The following is a 20,773-nucleotide window of genomic DNA, read 5'->3' as shown; positions in this document are numbered from 1 at the left end:
GTCCCATGCCCCTGCCCCCAAATGGAAGAGATCCGCACCTTCCCAGAGCCCGCTCCTGGTATGTTCCAGGGTACCCACCCCCAGGCCATAGTTTGCTGTCACAAATATGCGTGCAGGGAAACAGATGAAAACGTTGTTTCCGCAAGCAGGGAGCTGCTTGTGGGAGCAGTGCCGGCTCCCACAGGATGCGGGGGAACCGTCTAGGACTACGTAGCCTTGAGGCTCCCCCCTCGGTCCTGTCACTTCTGCCTTAATGGTAAAGCTCTTGGAGTGTCATTAGTTTGAAGGTTCAAATCCTAGTATCTCTTGAGTGTTGGTTTATTTTCTAGTGCTTTGACTGTTAAACATTCCTAGTGATGGAACATTGAAGTCTCTTTTTCCCCTCAAAATGTGTGGGTTGAATGTCATAAGCTAAGTCTGGGCACTGTACAGTAACAAGTCACCTCTGGGTTAAGGGTTCCAGTCTAGGTGACTAGTACAATACTTTAGAAATTCACCAGTTATAGTTATTTCAAGTAACAACTTGTGATCTCGTCATCCACCTCTAATTACCCCAGATATTACAGCAACCATGACATCTTTTATAACATCATTGATAATATCACTGTAACATTTGTTTTAAAATTATTCATTAAAAAACTGTGAATGGCGGGTGTGCGAGTTATAGTTACTTGAAATAACTATAACTGGTGAATTTCTAAGGTTTTGTATGAGTAAATTCAGAGCGTAAATATAACGTCCCTGTAACCTTTTGTTTTTCAAGTGGATGTCTTTTTCTAATTTTATTTCCTAACAATAACATCCGTTTAACCTTTTATTTTGTTTTTCTGTGATTCTATATGTGTGTGTGTGTGTGTGTGTGTGTATATATATATATATATATATATGTTCGGTGGCATGTGTCGCTGCAGATACACATGCTGTGCATTATCCTGCCATTTAGTGTTGGGCTTGGAGTGTTACAAGTTGTTCTTCGAAGAAGTCTTTTCGAGTCACGAGACAGAGTGACTCCTCCCTTTCGGCTTCATTGCGCATGGGCGTCGACTCCATCTTAGATTGTTTTCTTTCCGCCATCGGGTTCGGACGTGTTCCTCTTCGCTACGTATTTCGAATCAGGAAAGTTAGCTATCTTATCGAAAGTTAGACTATATTGTTATCGTTCGGTACCGGGTTAGTGTTAGTGTATCGGCACCGACATCAAGAGCGCTCCAGCGGTCCTTTGGGGCTTCCATTCTTCACCGAGGCCTAGTCGGCCCGACCATACCCATCGTCCCAGACTAATGGACCGGACCCCATTCCGCTTCTGTCTTAAGTGTCATTCGAAGTATCCTTATACAGACCAGCACCGGGTCTGTAATCTGTGTTTATCACCCAAACACAGGGAGGATACTTGCGAGGCTTGTCGAGCGTTTCGATCGAAAAAGACCTTGAGAGATCGACGCGCAAGAAGACTGCAAATGGCGTCGACACCAAAAGAGCAACTCGACCTCGGAGAGGAGGAAAGCATTTCCATCTAGGGGACGGACTCCGATGAATCCGAAAGTGAACAACCCTCGACGGTGCAGCGAACAGTGAGTAAACCTGCCCTGTCCAAAACTCACACAAAGACATTTAAGGCTATGGGGACGCCACTGCCAGCAGGCCATGGCTTAACCCACCAAAAAGAAGGTGACCAAACATCATCACCGAAAAAGGCCAGAGAACTGCTGAAGACTTCCGACTCCGGTTGAGATTCCGGCACCGAACAATCTCGACACCGAGAGTTCGATTCACCGAAAGTGAGGGAAATATATTCGCAACCGAAAAAGACTATATCTGAAACCTCGGTACTGCAAAAAGCGGCCTCGGAGCCGAAAAGAAGCTCATATACAGAAGAGCAAGGCTTTCCAGCCAAATGAAGGAAAGACATAGATTTGAGCAGGAATTAAGTATGGAAGAACCAGACCATACACAAAGGAGGTTATATATCCAGAAAGAGACTGGAAAACTACAAACTTTACCTCCACTCAAATCTAAATGGAAACTTGCATTTCAGGAGACAGAAATGCAACCTAAGGCAATGGTGGTTAGAGACAAATCCCCACCACCAAGGGTATCACAACAACCGTCCCCACCGCACTCACCACAACTGTCACCAGTGGGAACACCTACAATGCAGTCACCCACACATACTGGGATGACACAGAATGATGCTGATGCATGGGACTTATATGATGCACCAGTATCGGATAACAGTCCGGATTGTTATCCAACAAAGCCATCACCTCCAGAAGACAGTACTGCATATACGCAGGTACTATCCAGAGCAGCTACGTTCCACAACGTAGCAATGCACACAGAGCCAGTGGAGGATGATTTCCTGTTTAACACCTTGGCATCCACCCACGCTTTCTATCAGAGTCTGCCAATGCTCCCGGGCATGCTCAAAAACGTGAAACAGGTCTTCCAGGAGCCTGTAAATGGAAGGGCTATCACGCCGAGAGTTCAGAAGAAATACAAACCTCCCCCAACAGATCCGGTGTTCATAACACAACAACTTACACCGGACTCAGTGTTTGTAGGAGCGGCAAGAAAGAGAGCAAACTCTCAATCGTCAGGAGACGCTCCACCGCCTGACAAAGAAAGCAGAAAGTTTGACGCAGCGGGCAAACGAGTGGCAGCACAAGCAGCCAATCAATGGCGGATTGCAAATTTGCAAGCCCTACTTGCTCGCTACGACAGGGCACACTGGGACGAGATGCAACACATCATACAGCACTTGTCCAAGGAACACCAGAAACGTGCCCAACAGGTTGTGGAAGAAGGACATGCCCTATCTAACAACCAGATATGGTCCGCACTAGACACGGCAGCACGAACAGTCAACACGGCGGTAACCATTCGCAGGCATGCATGGTTAAGAAGTTCTGGATTCAAGCCAGAAATCCAACAAGCAGTTTTGAATATGCCATTTAACCAAGAATAATTGTTTGGGCCGGAAGTGGACACAGCAATTGAAAAGTTAAAAAAAGACACTGACATGGCCAAAGCCATGGGCGCGCTCTATTCCCCACAAGTCAGAGGCACCTTAAGGAAACCACAATTCAGAGGGGGTTTTCGGCAACAAACATCAGAGCCTTCCACCTCAAACCAGACCCACCTATCAGGCACAATACCAAAGGGGAGGGTTTCGTGGTTCCTATAGATGACAATTCCCAAGAGGAAAGGGAAAGTTCCAAGCAACCAAACCAAGCCAGACCAAACAGTGACTTCAATGTCACAAAACCACAACACTTGTCACCAGTTTGGGGGGGGTTGGGGGGCGGCCTAGGTCAACCACATATTATCAGGACTGGACACACATTACCACAGACGCATGGGTCCTATCAATTATCCAACATGGTTATTGCATAGAATTCACAACATTCCTGCCAGATGTGCCACCAAGAACGCACAGTCTGTCCCAACAACACTTAGACCTATTACAAATAGAGGTCCAAACGCTACTACAAAAATAGGCAATAGAGCTTGTACCCAAACATCAGAAAGAGAGAGGCGTATGATCACTATATTTCCTAATTCCAAAAAAGGACAAAACGTTAAGGCCTATCTTAGATCTCAGAACACTGAATCTCTTCATCAGATCAAACCACTTCCACATGGTAACACTTCAAGACGTGGTTCCCTTATTAAAAAAGGAAGAATACATGACAACATTGGATCTCAAGGATTCGTATTTCCACATACCCATCCATCCTTCTCACAGAAAATACTTAAGGTTTGTAATGCACGGCGTACACTATCAATTCAAAGTGCTACCGTTCAGAATAACAACAGCGCCAAGGGTATTCACAAAATGCCTAGCAGTAGTAGCCGCTCACATAAGGAGACAGCACATGCACATATTCCCATATTTAGACGACTGGCTAATAAAAACCAACACTCAACAACAATGTCTTCTTCACACGCAATACGTCATAGAAACTCTACACAAGCTGGGGTTCTCTATCAATTACCAGAAATCACATCTGCAACCATCCCAAATACAACAATATTTGGGAGCAACACTCAACACACAAAGGGCAATTGCCACTCCAAGTCCACAAAGGGTCCAAGCGTTCCAAAATGTAACATCAAGCATACAGCCAAACCAACACTACCTGGTAAGGTTTGTAATTAAACTTCTAGGCATGATGTCTTCATGCATAGCCATTGTCCCAAATGCAAGATTACATATGTGGCCCTTACAACAGTGCCTAGCAAAACAATGGACACAAGCACAGGGTCAACTTCAAGATCTAGTGTTGATAGACTGCCAGACACACTCCTCGCTTCAATGGTGGAACCCAATAAATTTAAACAAAGGGCGGCCATTCCAAGACCCAGTGCCTCAAGCTGTTATCACAACATATGCTTCCATGATGCGGTGGGGAGCGCACCTCAACAAGCACAGCATACAGGGTCAATGGGACAATCAACAAAAACAACTTCACATAAATCATTTGGAACTGCTAGCGGTTTTTCTAGCATTAAAAGCATTTCAAACACTGGTAGCCCACAAACACATCCTTGTCAAAACCGACAACATGACAACAATATATTATCTCAACAAACAAGGGGGAACACACTCGTCACAACTGTGTCTCTTGGAACAAAAGATTTGGCATTGGGCAATTCACAATCACTTTTGCCTAATATCACAATACATACCAGGCATTCCGAATCAGTTAGCCGACAATCTCAGTCGGGATCACCAGCAAACTCACGAATGGGAAATACATCCCCAGTTCCTTCAGGATCACTTCCTCCGCTGGGGAACACCGAACATAGACCTATTTGCAACAAAAGAAAACGCAAAATGCCAAAGCTTCGAGTTCAGGTACCCACAACCTCAATCCAAGGGCAATGCACTATGGATTAGTTGGTCAGGGATATTTGCTCACGCTTTCCCGCCCTCTCCCACTCATTCCTTATCTGGTCAACAAACTAAGTCAAAACAAACTCAAACTAATACTCATAGCACCAACCTGGGCTCGCCAACCGTGGTACACAACACTGTTGTGTTGGTATCAGTAGTACCCCACATCAAATTACCAAACATACCAGATCTGTCAACACAACACAAACAGATCAGACACCCGAATCCAGAATCGCTCAATCTAGCAATCTGGCTCCTGAAGTCTTAGAATTCGGACATTTAAATCTTACACAAGATTGTATGGAAGTCATTAAACAAGCGAGAAAACCTGCAACAAGACATTGTTACGCAAACAAATGGAAAAGATTTGTTTGCTACTGCCACACTAATCAATTTCATCCACTACATGCCTCCACAAAGGACATTGTAATCTACTTATTACACTTACAAACGTCTAATCTAGCATTCTCTTCCATTAAAATCAATCTCACTGCAATATCTGCCTATCTGCAGATTACACATACAACATAACTTTTTATAATCCCAGTCATTAAAGCATTTATGGAGGGACTAAAAAGAATCATACCCCCAAGGACACCACCAGTACCTTCGTGGAACCTTAATATTGTATTAACACGACTCATGGGCCCCCCATTCGAACCCATGCATTTTTGTGAAATGCAGTATCTGACTTGGAAAGTAGCCTTTCTAATAGCTATCAGATCACATAGAAGAGTAAGTGAAATACAAGCATTTACTATTCAAGAACCCTTTATACAAATACATAAACATAAAGTGGTTCTCCGTACAAATCCAAAATTCTTACCAAAGGTCATATCACCATTCCACCTAAACCAAACTGTGGAACTCAGTCTTCTTTCCGCAACCAGACTCAGTAGCCGAAAGAGTCTTGCATAGATTAGACATAAAAAGAGCACTAATGTATTACATTGACCGAACGAAACAATTTCGGAAAACAAAACAATTGTTTGTAGCCTTCCAAAAACCTCATGCAGGTAATCCTATATCCAAACAAGGCATTGCCAGATGGATAGTTAAATGTATTCAAACTTGCTCTATTAAAGCAAAAAGAGAATTATTACACCAAGATCACATTCCACTAGGAAAAAAGGCGCCACAATGGCTTTTCTTGGGAATATACCTATGACAGAAATTTGTAAGGCAGACACCTGGTCTACGCCTCATACATTTACTAAGCACTACTGTGAAGATGTGTTACCAACGCAACAAGCCACAGTAGGAGAGGCTATATTAAGAACATTATTTCAGACAACTTCAACTCCTACAGGCTGAACCACCGCTTTTTGGGGAGATTACTGCTTGGTAGTCTATGCACAGCATGTGTATCTGCAGCTACACATGCCACGGAACAGAAAATGTCACTTACCCAGTGTACATCTGTTCGTGGCATGAGCCGCTGCAGATTCACTTGCGCCCTCCCACCTCCCCGGTAGCCTGTACCCGTTTTTTTGTTGAATGAAAATTGTAAATATGTAAATAAATATTCTTTTAATACACATTAAGTACATACATAACTACTCCATTGCATGGGCACATCTACTATACTCACAACTCCTACCTCACCCTCTGCGGGGAAAACAATCTAAGATGGAGTCGACGCTCATGCGCAGTGGAGCCGAAAGGGAGGAGTCACTCAGTCTCGTGACTCGAAAAGACTTCTTCGAAGAAAAACAACTTGTAACACTCCGAGCCCAACACTAGATGGCAGGATAATGCACAGCATGTGAATCTGCAGCGTCTCATGCCACGAACAGATGTACATTGGGTAAGTACATTTTCCATATCAATTATGGCCTAAGTGATTCCTTTATCAGATTAAGAGTGCCTGGCTAATTCAGTATATCGTTTATTCTAGGACCCTTAGTCTGAATGATCAGTGATGAGTTCAGCATTTAAACTTCAGCCATAGAAATATTCCAAAGCAATGGACCTCAGATGGCAAATTATGCAGTTGCTAGTAAATCTGACTCTATTTAGGTGGGCATAAAAACCCATATTTATAAAAACAAAAAACATGCCTGTGAAGAGCACTTGACCAATGCATTTGAAGAGCACTGCCCCCATTTTTTGCTAGCTAATTCAGGTCTTTACAGTTCAAAGCCAGTACAAAGATCGTCAGACAAATTTAGTGCAAAGAACGTCGAACAAACCTGTGTCACCGTTTTTAGTATTAATGTTTTCTGGCCCAGTATATTTGTTATATTGTTGTGCACTGACAAAGCTGGAATGACCTTTCTGTCAAACCAACAATATCGGAGTGCATAAAGTTCCCGGAGTAGCTTGTAAAATGACTTTGACCTAAGCTTCAAGATCATACTGAACTTGATTGTCTGTGCTTTCCTGTCTATTTGTTCAGGCGAGGAGAGATGGCAGTAATCTTAAAGGAGCGCAGCATGTCTGAGGTATCACTTGAAGTGAGGCAATGAGAACATGATGCATTAAAAAATTGGGCCTTAAGGCCATTCAACACACTTTAGGTATTTCAAGACTGCAATGAGCTGTATGAGCTTTACTTTTGAGGTTTATGAACTATTGCAGTTTTTTTCTAGATACTTGTAGGGATGTTAATTTACAATCACTGGAATAAATGTGCTTTGTTTGAACAGCTGCCTGTTGGGCAGTCTGACGGAAGGTGGCAGATCATACAGCACCACAGTGCAGGCTATAGGAAAGTGAGTTACAGAGGCAAGGTGGACTTTTACCTACATTGATTGCTTCCTGTAGAAGGATCATAGTATCTGGCTTGGAAATTAAGGGTTGATTCAAGTCATTTGAAGTGCTTGGCCAGATAGGCGTGTGTACATTAAGCAAAATATCTTGAACACATCCCAGCAGTGTTCCTATTGTTTTTATTTTTGTAGGAAGTCTTGCCCCTTGAATTTATTAAGTTATAGATGCGTTTACATTTGACATATAAAATTTAAAAATATCACAGGCAATTGTTTATTAACCAGCCCTAAAGCAACTTTTTTGACATTGTAAATGGTAAAGCTATGATGGAAAATGCAGGATTTTGCCGCGTTTTTATATTCAGTGTTGATAGATGCACATTATTCCTGATATGGGTGTTGGCATGGGGTTGTGTGATGGAACTAGGAAAAAGACATCTATATTTTCTGTGCCGGTCGAGCGATTAATATGAATCACATCTGTCAGACTCCCATTGTTATCATATTATCACCTTCTGTACAGTGCACAGCATAGCTCTACATGAGAGCATGGTAATGATCACATCACATACACTGTTGTCTTACCTGAAAGACGATTCTGCTCACCCCTCTTTCTTTCATTTGAAAATGACAAATCAATACATTAAGTGATGTGGTATTTTTGCAAGTGAACAACATGGCACAGATGCTCATGAGCATTATGTCTTTTTTTTTTTTTTTTTACAGCAGATGCTAATTCAGATGCCGTTATTATATTAATATAGGTCAGTGATTTTCATCTGTTCTGCTGTGGTAAGGATTACATTGTCATCATCTACCCATGTGTTTTCTAACATCAGGCACCCTACAACATGGGTAGTTATTTACTAAATAGCGAAGCTTTCCATTATTATGCTATGCCCATGAGTTGTCTCCTTGTGTGGCTATTTATGCACACATCAGTTACACAGAACACTGATTTCTTGCTCATTTAGTGTTGTGGTGTAACATACCTTAATTTGCACAAAATAAAACGTATTGCAACTGATGCGCAGATGTGGACTGACTAAATGTACTTCTATTTCCAGGCTGTTCACTTAGAAGATGAAGAACATTGGAGTTTCAACCGCATCATTTTGTTCCTGTGTTCTGAGTTTATTTTTTAGTTTATGTACATTTGTTGTTGTGCTCGAACATGAACCCAAGTGCACCACAGAACTAAGCTACACAATATATTTTAATCTTTTGAGAATCACCACAAGAGTGATTGGCAAATGGACAGTTTCATGAGCTGTAAATTGCCACTGAATTCCTGAATTGTAATTGCTTGCGTGGCGTTAATTGTTTTATACTGTATTGTATTTTGAAGCTTATTGTACTGAAAGTAGAACAATAAACTTAGATAAAAACAGACAGCATTGTTATGTTGTTCACAGCCTCCTTCTGCCATTTTTTCTTTAATTAAAACCTTACCAGCCAGTGGTTACGTTGTTGCCACTATTCTGCCAGCATTTTGCTGTCTTCCATTTTGATTTCAGATAGTTTGGAGACCTCGCCAGTTCCTCTGAGTGGAAAGAAGTTGGAAATTGTTCATCCTACACAGAACCCCGAAAGTTTCCATTCTCCGAGATAGCAGAATGTACGCGATGGCTCTGTGAAAATCACCAAGATGACATGCATTCAAGAGCTCAAAATCATACCCTATGTTATCTCCAAATGCTCAGCCTCCTTATATTTTAGCATTAGATTCCAATAAGGCTTTTTATGTTCTTTTTGCTTCGATGGACCTCAGAATTGACCCCAGAGTTGATGCGGGCAAATGTAAGTACGATGGCTAAACTTCCCATAAGGGGATCCTTAATTAAACACAACTCTGGATGAAATTTCTGACTTTCTCTAAATTTGAAGAAGGAATGAACCCAACGACTAAATGGAATCTATGATTTTACCTTGAATGGAACACCGTGTGAGACTTCGGAAATTCCCATTATTGGAGCTCAGCATGACCTTCAAATACCCACCTCTCCACTGAACAAACTACAACCTTGCATGAAATGGAACCCAGAAAGAACCCCACACAGCTCAAGATGACTTCGCTTCAAGAAACCATTTTTGAATTAATATCTTCTCAAGCCCTACTCCCTCAAATTAAAGGAAAGCTTTACTTTGTGTAGGAAAGTCCAATGTGAAGTACGCCCTTCGTAACTCTTGTTAGCGCTCTAGGGCCCAGTGTGAGTTTCAAGATTTGTACGACTTCCAATTCCTGCATAGAAACAACATAGCCTCACTCTGTCAGTGCAAGAAGAGGTAATGCTTTTTTCAGCCTGGACTGGCATTCCTTCTAGAACTTGTGTGCAAATCCACCATCTCTAATTTTGTGCCTTCTCCTAAAAATATTGCTTAAACAATCACATGGACACAGTTTGATGCTTGTTTCCTCCGTGTTTGTAATAGAAGGAATTCTTCTGTGGGACACAGTGGCGACATTGCTTATGGAATGTAACATTGTAGCTGGTCACGTTCTTTTCCTGTCCGCTCCCATCATGTTACAACCTTAAGTACACAGAGGGATAGATTTTCGATGCTGATGGGCCTGACTTTTCCTTGGCAAACATTCTGTTAGCAATTTTTTTTTGCTGTGCATGTAGGATTATTTTTGAGCAGTGTAGGGGAAATGCTGCCCAATAAAAATTCTCTGATCCTTTTTTTGGGGGGGGGTGGGGGGGCCGGGGGGGGTGGAGTGGGGGAGTTGTGCTACGAAATTCACTGACTCATAAGCCACCACACCTTGGTGCTTACAAGAATCTGAAAGTATTAGCCTTTCAGGTCATATAGTAGGTGTCTAGACTAGTTTTTGTTACCACCACTTTTTCCTTTGGCCCATTATGGAAATATTAACCCACCGGAATCTCCCAGAATAATTTCCATGGTGAGTGAACACAAGTACTTCTGTTTAGTAAACCTATGATTTTTCTGATCGCGGATTCTAAAAACGTACTATTTACTCAGACTTGTTCATTCTTATTTCTAATCAGCCTGTCAAAATTCTACTATCAAATATGTGTCCAAATATTTGCCTGTTTTCTGCTGAGAAATTGCCTGCATCGGAAGGCAAAATACTCCTTAGGAAGACCAACTTCATTCTGTTAGGCATGGTCCTATTCGCTTCTGAGACCGAAAGCAAAGGCGGGCATCCACGGTGAGTAACGGTCCCATGTTTTTGTCTTCTTTGAAGTGATAGTGATATCTCTACAATATCCATTGTTTCCACAAACGTTCTTTCTATTTTACACAGAGCGTCGATTCAAACGCCTAACGCACTTACACATAATTTGTTTCAAAGCCATCATGGATCTTAAGCATCAAGTCCCGAGTATTTCTTTAGAGGCTTGTTCTCATTAAATGATCTCATTTCTCTCTGTAGACTACTTGATAATCATTCCTTTGATATCTAACCTGCTGAAGACGTCGCCTAAAGACCTTGATCTAATCCATCTTTTTTTTATTTTTTATGGTCGTCTTCATTAAGATTCAAAGGGTAACATCTTTTGTCAAATGTAGTAAAGGATCTGCCCTTTCCAGCATAAGTTGTATTTTCTTTTTCAACTTCACAGTTGGATTTTAGCACACTAATCCCTTGGTACTACTTATGTTTATGGTATGCCTTTTCAGTTTGTTTATATTTTATATATTTGGTTGAGCTATATTCTTTTTTATCATTTATGCTCTGTTTCTTCAGCATGTTCTCTTCATTACATTAATAAATTCAGGGCACGCTATGGTCGGTGGAGATAACCACCAAGGAGCAGTGAGCTTTCAAGAGAGTCGGAGCTCTCATGCCTTCAACAGTGCGTGGGGGTCTACTTGCGTTGTCTGCTGGAAGGAGAACTGAGCTGAACTTGAGAAGAACCGAAAACCACTGCAGCACTTTAATCTGTCACTTTAAGAATCCCTTCAGATTGCAGGGGGATATCTGTAGCTCTCTGTGATGCCTCTAGAACTTCGTGTTCTCTACTTATGTCGGTGTAGTCTGAGTTGCTTGGTGCAAGACACTGAGGTATGTAGCCACTGCCTTGGGGTTCTTGAGCCTGAGGTGGTGGAGGTGGCACTAGATGCTAAGAATGGCTGCCATTAACTGTATGAAGTGCAAGAAAATGGAGTAAATGTGTGTGTGTAAGATTGCTTCATCAGTCTTGGTCACAACCCCTCCAATGTATCATTTTACGTGTATTTGCACTTAGCACATTTCATGCCTATGACCTACCCACAGTACTACATACAGTGAACTGCATTTTGGCCAGTTTCAAGACTCTGGAGGGAGGATTGGGTTGGGGAAGGAGTAAGGAAGGTTGGTAGTTGAGAAAGCTGTTTTGCTGCCTGATGTTAAAATTAGCAAAAAATCAGTCAATAAAAAACACTGTAAATGCTGGTTTCGGTTTAAATCTATTTTGAGTACTACCGAAAACATACAGCAAACATTCTCACAAATCAATAACAACACTGGATAAATTAGGAGAATCAAAATGCCATCCTTTGAGAGGGAGGAGATGTATAGGTGTGCAGGAGGGGATGCTAGAATGTGGAAGATGGGCACATGAAACGCCAACACATTAGCAAGAATACCTGACTACCTCAGTAGCTGGTGAGAAGCCATGACACTAGACTGAAATCACAGGGAGCATTACTCTACATGGTGACTTTCACATTTGGAGTCATCGAAGTTACTGGAACATTGGAGCTGTTTCACCACATAGATCTGTCCCCTTCGACCACAGGGGGTCCGGTCACATACACAATGATACAGTAATGCTCATAGCAAGATGCTCTCTTAGTGGACTGCGGGCACCACCTTTACTTTGTCATTCAGCTCAGATCCAGAAGGGAGCTTTACACACTCCAAAACATCAATCCCACCCCAGCTACCAGTCTGCCCTCCCCCCCCTCTCTAGTGCTTTGTTTAGATTCACTGTCTAGAGCATCGTGTGACAATGTTTTTTAATCTTCTGGTTCCCCAGCAGTGGTCTCTCAGGAAACAAAGAAGCAGAGCACCATTATCTTACACTTCTGAAAAGACCGTTACTGATGCAGCGTTATTCTGGAAGCCTTGACGTTTTTCTGCAAACTTTGTCTCTATCTAGGCACTTCATGACCCTTTTTGCACAATCTTTGAAACCCTGATGTTGACGTGACTCCTCATGCTAAATTTATACACTGGTAGCCAATACAAGTTGCTTCTGTTCAAGCCTATTTACCGGGTTCTGTCCACAAGGTGTTGTTGGACGCACTATCTGGATGTTTCCATTGTAGGAATTTTACCATCTATATTGCCAGGTGTTCCAGACGGCCTCCTCCTAGCCTATCTTTCGAAATGGATGCTGTGTAGTGTGCTGTCTTAGAATGACAAACTTCTGGTTCTTTCTTTTTGAGCACTGTACGTCTTCTGTATAATTGACTTACTTTATACTGGAGACTGATTTGTCTTGTGCGTTTACTGACACCTGTGTCACCTTTATATTGTGAGGATCAACCTCTTACGTTTGCCACTTCCACTCAGCTGAATAGGACACTGACTAGGTGGCATCTTTCCAGGCTGCACCCTCTGAGCCACACTCCAGTGGCAAACCCTGGCTTCTACTGCTGCAGTGCCTGTGGAACCTACATGGGAGTGTAGCTTCCAACCATGGCCGTTCCCCTCTCCCACCCCACTTTGGACTGTGAGCCATACGTAGCAATGGCCTTTTTGCTTCCATGTGCTAAATGTCATGTGAGCACTGCAGTGGCTTCCTTTCATCACTTATGGTCCCAGAGAAGGAACATTGCTGGAGCTTCATGAAGATATGTTCTCTCAGCTAGTTTTAACTATTAATATAAGAACTATTGTCAATTAATGCTGAAAACAATCACTGAGATATTCCACAAGGATCAACGCTTCAGCTGAAAAATGAACTTGCCATCCCCTTAAACGGAACAGTGGTTTGGGATGAAGCCCTCTTGTACTTCAGTTATGTTATGCACATTTGTAGAGTGCACATATCACCCTGGTGGGTATTCTGGTGCTTTTGAGGAGGTCAAGGAGTCCTACCTGGGACCTGTTGGAAAAACCTCTTCCACCACTTATCAAAACAGTCTGGGTTTTGCACAGAACTCCAATGTTGGAAGAGTAGAAAAAGAGTTTATTTCCAACATGATTTGTGTCCATTCTGGAAAATGAAGAGATTAGGTCACTGGAAAGAAAAACACATCTGAAAAGCTTGAAAGAGCACCTTTGATACAATGTCCCAACAGTTTTCAAATCTGTCCGCAACATCCATCTTTGCAAAACGTTGCTTCTGAATATAGCATTCGAACTAGTACCTCAACAAAATAGAAGGTCCCTCACAATTATAAAAAAAAAAAATGTCCATTCCCAAAGATCACATGCGGTGAGAAAATTAAGCTTGAGAATTCTGAGGAAGTCATGGCATGTGGGTCTCAGAGGAAACGCATATCCCACCCACAGCAAGATACCAAAAGGTAAATCCTATCTAATAGTTCTTAGTCCACTGTTTGTTGAAGAACTAGAAACTGACAAATTTTCCAGCACTTGACAGCCTGTCAACTAATTGATTTGAACACGACAATCTCCATATCAAAGAAACATTCCAAGTGTGTCCTGCTGCGAAGACCGCTTTTTGTAAGTAACATCATATAGCTCCGTTGAACATGAACTGGCAATGTCCATAGATTATGTATTGCAACATAAAACTTGCAAAGCAAATGCACACCATTCAAATTGGCCACTGTTTCACAAAACTGGGGAAAGAAACAGAGTTTATTTTCCCAATGTAAGATTGCGGCTAACAATTCACAAGAATTCACACTCTGCCAATTGTGCACGACCTGCAAACGCTTCCACAGGAAGCTGAAGGACCAATTGGAGAACCCAATGCATATCACACCTGTGCAAGCCATCTCGGATGAGAACCTTCTGCTTCGGTGCTCATGCCTTTGTCACACTCGGTCAGTGGGAAAAACTAACAAACTAAAATGTGCCCAACTGAAGTTTCCGTGATCCAGCCTCCATGACACTGCTCTGTGAAAGAGAAGTATGAATTCCACGTGGAAGAGCTGAACTAGCAAAATATGCTGTGAAAAATGAGAACCTGAAAACAATGTTGCAGGGAATGCAGACCGATATCTCGCACAGTAGGTGCTGATAAAACTCAAGCGACCCACAAGTGCAGACTGATCTTTTAAAGAAGGCAGGTAAGACTTTCAAGCTACAGAATTCATCACCCACGAACCTCTGGTTTTCTTGTGAACGATCCTGAACCTTAAATCGTGATTCCCACTCTTGTTCAGCACTTTGTTGCTCTTACTTTGCACTCTACAAATATTTAAACATGCACACATACACAGTCAAACTGAAGTGACAGCGCACAAGACCTGTGGGGAGTTAAAACAGGGTTGAGCATGAGAACCTCATGTAACCTATGACGATAGTGCCACAAATTTAAGATGGATGAAAGACGAGACACAGAAGATTGATCCTAATGATCATAATTGTGGAGAAAACAGTACTAAGATGAGTTCTAAATTATAGTTCTGTCATGGCAGCAACAAAAAGTAGTCCCAGGAAAACGATCCACAAAATTCACATCTAAGAAAGATGCATGGATGGAGGATGCTTGTAGCTGGTACGAAAATATACATCACAAGACTTCTGTGGCTTCACGAGATTTGAATAATAAAGACTACAAAGAAGGAAGTAATTCAGACGTTTAGTTTTGTAGAACCTGTTGTAGCCAAGAGAGCAAACACTGGAAGATTTCCTTGAAAAACGGGATATCCGTAGAAATTCTACAAGCAAATGTTTTATTGCCTAAAAGACTACTTTGAGCATCTCAAATGATTATCATATAAGTGACCAAAAAGCCCTCACGGTAGTGTGTGTGTGTGGAAAAAAATACATATATATGTTTCATCCACGCATAGCACAAAAACAAATTGTATTAAACTCCTCTAACGATAGTAAGACTTCGATAGATAAGTGTTTAGCTTAGTCCAGAGTTTCCAGGACAAATCTGAGATATGATGGTGTGTCAGACAATGCTTAAGGCTTTCCTCTTTGTGTTCCTTTTGAGCTTAATTTTGTATTTGGTATTTTGTTTCTTCATTTTTATTCCAAGTGATTATTTATGCTGATAAACCAGAATACTGGTGTTGGCAAAACTTGAATCTTGACACTGAGAATCTTCATTTCATGGCAGGTGATGTATCCAAGAAGGCATTTTCTCCTTACTGTTGCAGCTTCTCTGTGTCGTTTACTCCGTAGTGTTACTTCTTGGTTCATTTTATTAGTATTCCATAATTTTGTCTCCTTAAGCACCTTCAATCCTTTGCTCTGTGTAACACAAATATATATATACGAGTATTGATATTTAAATGCATCCTTTGGATCCTTTGCTAACATCCAACTGTGTTTTTTGTTTTGGGTGAAGCATAAGTTGAAAGCATTCATCACCAAACTTCACCCACGCTCCAAAATGTCACCAGTAACGTAGGCCGTGGAATTGACCTATTCCCTCCTCCCTTTCCTTTATCCTCTTTGGGAGAGATCTCGATATGGTACAACACTGCCTGCCTAATATACTGCAATGCCTTCCCAGAGGCTTCCCAACAGTGCTTTGCTGTCTTAGCGCAGGACCTCCTCTCTGATGAACCCTGTGTGGTGGTATTGTGCATTGTCCCTAGTGCTAAAGTGTGTGTTGTCAATGCTTCTCTCTGAGGAACTTGGTGGTGGGTTACAGGGACCGGAAGTGTTTCATTGATGGGTGACACCACTTATCATTCAAAACCCTCTCTTCTCAATCCACATCTGGCCCCCACTGAAAAGTCTCCAGGTTGTCACCCCCTTTGCCAGATGTGTGTAAAGGGAGTCCACACCAGAGATCTATTTCTAAATATCGACTGTCAATTCTGCCATCAGCCATTGAGAGAATATGCTACAGTAATGGCAGAGAATAAAGGGTCTATACGATTTATGTCAACAATCAAAATTTCCATTTTAAAAATTATCTTGTTGGATTCAGGAATGCGCTATAATTCTGCTCCTCAGTGAATAATAGTCTGGACCAAAACCACCCTTACTAGAAAGGGAAAAATTCTGAAATCTTTTGGTTGGAGGATTGTTGTTTATACTTTTCTTCCGACCCCTCTTACTGCTTTAATTACCATTATAAACAATATCTGTCTGTGTATAACAGTAGTCACCAGATTAAATTTGCTTTTCACCTTACCGCTCCATATTGGAGGATTCTAAAAGTAAGTAGCTTTCTTCTTACTGGCTGCCTGGTTTTCACGCAACCTAAAGTCTAATTTGAAGAATGGGTCACAGATGACCGAATGTATTCCGCCCTTTTTCCCCATTTTTTGTGAAGAAAGAAAAATAAACTGTAACTTGATACAAGTAAAGCTGTCTTTTTTTATTTTTTATTGTTGAACCCAGAAATCCATCATTAAGGGAGGATGGAAAATAGAACACATAATAACACTTTTGGCCGTTTCTCGACTCTACTACTAATCTAAAACCCCCAAATAAAATAAAAAAAATACTCCTCATTACCAATCAACATTAGCAAAATCACCATTGACATTGATAAGGCAAGATCATTAAGGGGCGATGGGGGCAGGAAGTTTATGAAGTGAAATCCTACTCACTACACAAAGAAGACTGGGCGTTGAATTCCCACCAGCAAAAGGGAGGGAGGGAGGGAGAGAAGCACACATCATCCACAAAGAAAAGTAACTAATAGCCACTAATTTGTTCTTCGATCCCTTGCAAAAAGTGATTAGCCTCCTCAGTATTACATAAAGTGTATGACTTACTCTGTAAGCGACCTTTAGTTGAGCTAGGAGCCACAGTTGAGCCGTAATCCCCAAACTCAGCAACTCCTCTACCGTCATTAGTTGTTTCTGTGCAGTACCATCGAGGAAAAGCAAAAATCTTTTATGCCTCAAGTTGTGTTGTAAGGTGGATGCCTTTCATTAAAGAAGGTCATGTAAATCGGAATCTTTTAGCACCATGATTGTACTACGCACTGCATCTGATGGTGTTTTGAGGGGCAGTCAGCTGTTGTTGCCGGCAGTGACCTGGGTACCCAAAATGAGTCAAATGATCAGCAGAGAAGGCTGGCATCGCCGCAGTTCTGCCGTTTCCGAGGGTGGGCCCATAAACAATAATGCACAATGCACGAATCTTGGACCCCCCCCCTTTTTTTTTTTCTTTTCCATTGCCAACGCTCGACTTGCCTTCCATGGTGAGCCTTGTCTGCTTTTCAGTTTTTTTCCTCCTCCAACCAGCCACACTTCGTTTGCAGTCTTGATCATATAAATGCCACCGCACTTTTTACCCTGACCACCTCAGCCCCCACCACGGATATTGATATCTTAACTTTTTCCAGTTTTATCATTATGGCAGAGAGCACCAGAGCACCTCTTCATTTTTCTAGCCCTTTTAGGGTTGAGTGCGCAAGCGCTCTGGCCCCTGTTGTAATCCCTATGTGGGCGTTTAACCGCGCCCAATAGTTTGGTTGGTTTGTGGGCTTGCCTTTTAATATTTGCTTGATGGAAGTAGTGAAAGGCATGCATATGTCATACCTTTTCCAGTATTTAGCCCTCCTCAGAGAGCACGATAAACTACTGAAAACATATGAGGCTCTGTGTTTTCTGCATGGCTTCTGGGCTACTTTTTCTTTTAATTTCCTATGCAGCGTGATCTCGCTGGGCATTAGTCAAGCGCTTTGCATGACATCGACCCTGTTACATGGATAATTGCACTTTTGCCAATACGTTTGACTGTGAGCGAACTTTTGTTTCCTTTTCTGTGTCTCCTTCACGCTCATGGCGGCTGTCGGCTCGTACATGTGAAACTGTTATCCTTTTCAGTTTATGTGGCAAGAAAAGTACCGTTAGGAGTTTACAACGTTAATAGTGCTAACCCGAGCAAATGCGAGACCTGTTGCATTGCAAATGCTTGTTTACTTTTATTAACAATGCTTCTCTTCCTCTTGATTTGCTTTATTTAGTTCCGGCCTAAAGACCGCATAAGTTGTTTTGCCTGCCTCATGTTTGATGGGAAAAAGCTTAATAAACGTACGCATGTGTATATTTATTGATATAGGGACTTTTTGTCAGCCGCCTTAAAATATTCGGGTGTTCAAGTGTCATTTACAGTTTGCTTCCGCCGACTACAGCGTACAGCCCGCGGCATCCTTTGACTGCCTTGCACTGTGAGGGGCAACATTTTGCCTGATCACATTCACAGCCTCCTTAAAGTGTACTTCAGTCCCGGGGCAGGGCTGCTGAGCGGCTCCTTTATTTTTGTACTTTTTATGCCTTTGCATCTTTGTATAGTGCACGATTAAAAAAACAAAAAAAAAACATGCTTCCCAAGGCCAGACCAATTGGGTTGTCTAAAGGATATCTTACTTATGTGTGTTTCAAAAACGTTTTGACTTTTTTTTCCTCCTGAATAGCTTGTCAGCCAATCGTGCTTCTCTGGCCATTACTGCTCTGCCGTCACGCTGCACTCTGGCCTTGTATTACACCGTGTCAGCAGCCTCATCCTAAGGGATCTTCCTTGCCCCTCCTATGCAATCCCCCCCACATCCTCCCAAATACACACACCCTACTCTCCTCAGCCCGATTCAGCATACCCATGCCTGCAGAAGGCTTTCCTTCTACAGTCAGTCCCTTTTCAATTGCCATAATGCTTAGCGGGCCATCAAGCACACGATTCCACAAGGTTACGCGTCTGCGCCTCACATCTTTGAGCATGCCTCTCACAGGAAGCACTCTGGGCCGAGGGCCTCGCACTGCCTGTAAACGGCATCCATGGGCTCCCTATCTGTTGCCCCTGCCGCCCAACTCTGTCAGATCGTTGAGCGGAGGCTGTCCCAACAGAGAAAGGCCAAAAGTACCATACAGTTTACCCCTTTCAATGTAGACGCAATTTCAGGTAAGCCCAGAACAATAAAGTGGAAATTAGTCTCAGCCGAGACGATTTAACATAAGTGTCCTATTGAGAAAGTTTAACCAGAGGCTGATCGAGCTCTGTGACGCATGAGTCTTGTGAAATGATGTGATTACCTCTACTGCATTAACTGGCTTTTTTCTGAAGTACTTTTCGTAGGCAAGTACAAGGATTTGTATCTACTGAAGTGCAGGGCTTTGTCTGAAGTACTTTTGTTAGTTAAGTCAAGAAGATGTATTTATGTATATACATTGAGCGCTTAGCTGCGTTACTTTGAACTATGGAAAACAGGATGTATTTTTTATCTGCAGTTTTGCTACCTTTATGCATTTACCCCATTTGTGGTTGAATTACGCCTGTTTGCTTAACATGATTTCTACAAATGTGTGATGTAGTGTCATGCTGATCTGTCTAGTCATTTTCAAAAATTACGGTATTGAACTGATGTAGGAAATTGGCTCTGTATGTGCTATTTCAAAGTAAGGAATAGCATGCACAGAGTCCAAGGGTTCCCCTTAGAGGTAAAATAGTGGTAAAAAGAGATAATACTAATGCTCTATTTTGTGGTAGTGTGGTCGAGCAGTAGGCTTATCCAAGGAGTAGTGTTAAGCATTTGTTGTACATACACAGAGACAATAAATGAGGTACACACACTCAGAGACAAATCCAGCTAATAGGTTTTGTTATAGAAAAATATCTTTTCTTAGTTTATTTTAAGAACCACAGGTTCAAATTTAACATGTAATATCTTGTTTGAAAGGTATTGCAGGTAAGTACATTAGGAACTTTGAATCATTTCAATTGCATGTATACTTTTCAAGTTATTCACAAATAGCCATTTTAAAAGTGGACACTTAGTGCAATTTTCACAGTTCCTGGGGGAGGTAAGTTTTTGTTAGTTTTACCAGGTAAGTACGACACTTACAGGGTTCAGTTCTTGGTCCAAGGTAGCCCACCGTTGGGGGTTCAGAGCAACCCCAAAGTTACCACACCAGCAGCTCAGGGACGGTCAGGTGCAGAGTTCAAAGTGGTGCCCAAAACGCATAGGCTTCAATGGAGAGAAGGGGGTGCCCCGGTTCCAGTCTGCCAGCAGGTAAGTACCCGCGTCTTCGGAGGGCAGACCAGGGGGGTTTTGTAGGGCACCGGGGGGGACACAAGCCCACACAGAAATTT

At 42.2% G+C, this 20,773-nt stretch overlaps 1 protein-coding gene across 3 annotated transcripts in view; it reads left to right on the top strand.

Moving 5' to 3' along the window:
* The window catches only part of YLPM1 (YLP motif containing 1), an 865,271-nt gene extending 856,271 nt beyond the window's left edge, over positions 1 to 9,000 (top strand). For 2 of the 3 annotated variants that reach the window (XM_069208482.1, XM_069208480.1), the window contains one exon: positions 8,676 to 8,813. The gene's annotated coding sequence lies outside the window, so the exon portion shown is untranslated. Of the gene's footprint in view, positions 1 to 8,675 lie in introns of all 3 variants that reach the window. The other variant, XM_069208481.1, reaches the window with a different exon arrangement.
* The last annotated feature ends 11,773 nt before the right edge of the window (positions 9,001 to 20,773 follow it).

This window comes from Pleurodeles waltl, chromosome 9 (assembly GCF_031143425.1).
Source record: "Pleurodeles waltl isolate 20211129_DDA chromosome 9, aPleWal1.hap1.20221129, whole genome shotgun sequence".
Lineage (NCBI taxonomy): Eukaryota > Metazoa > Chordata > Amphibia > Caudata > Salamandridae > Pleurodeles > Pleurodeles waltl.
This window is presented reverse-complemented; position numbering and strand designations above follow the sequence as displayed.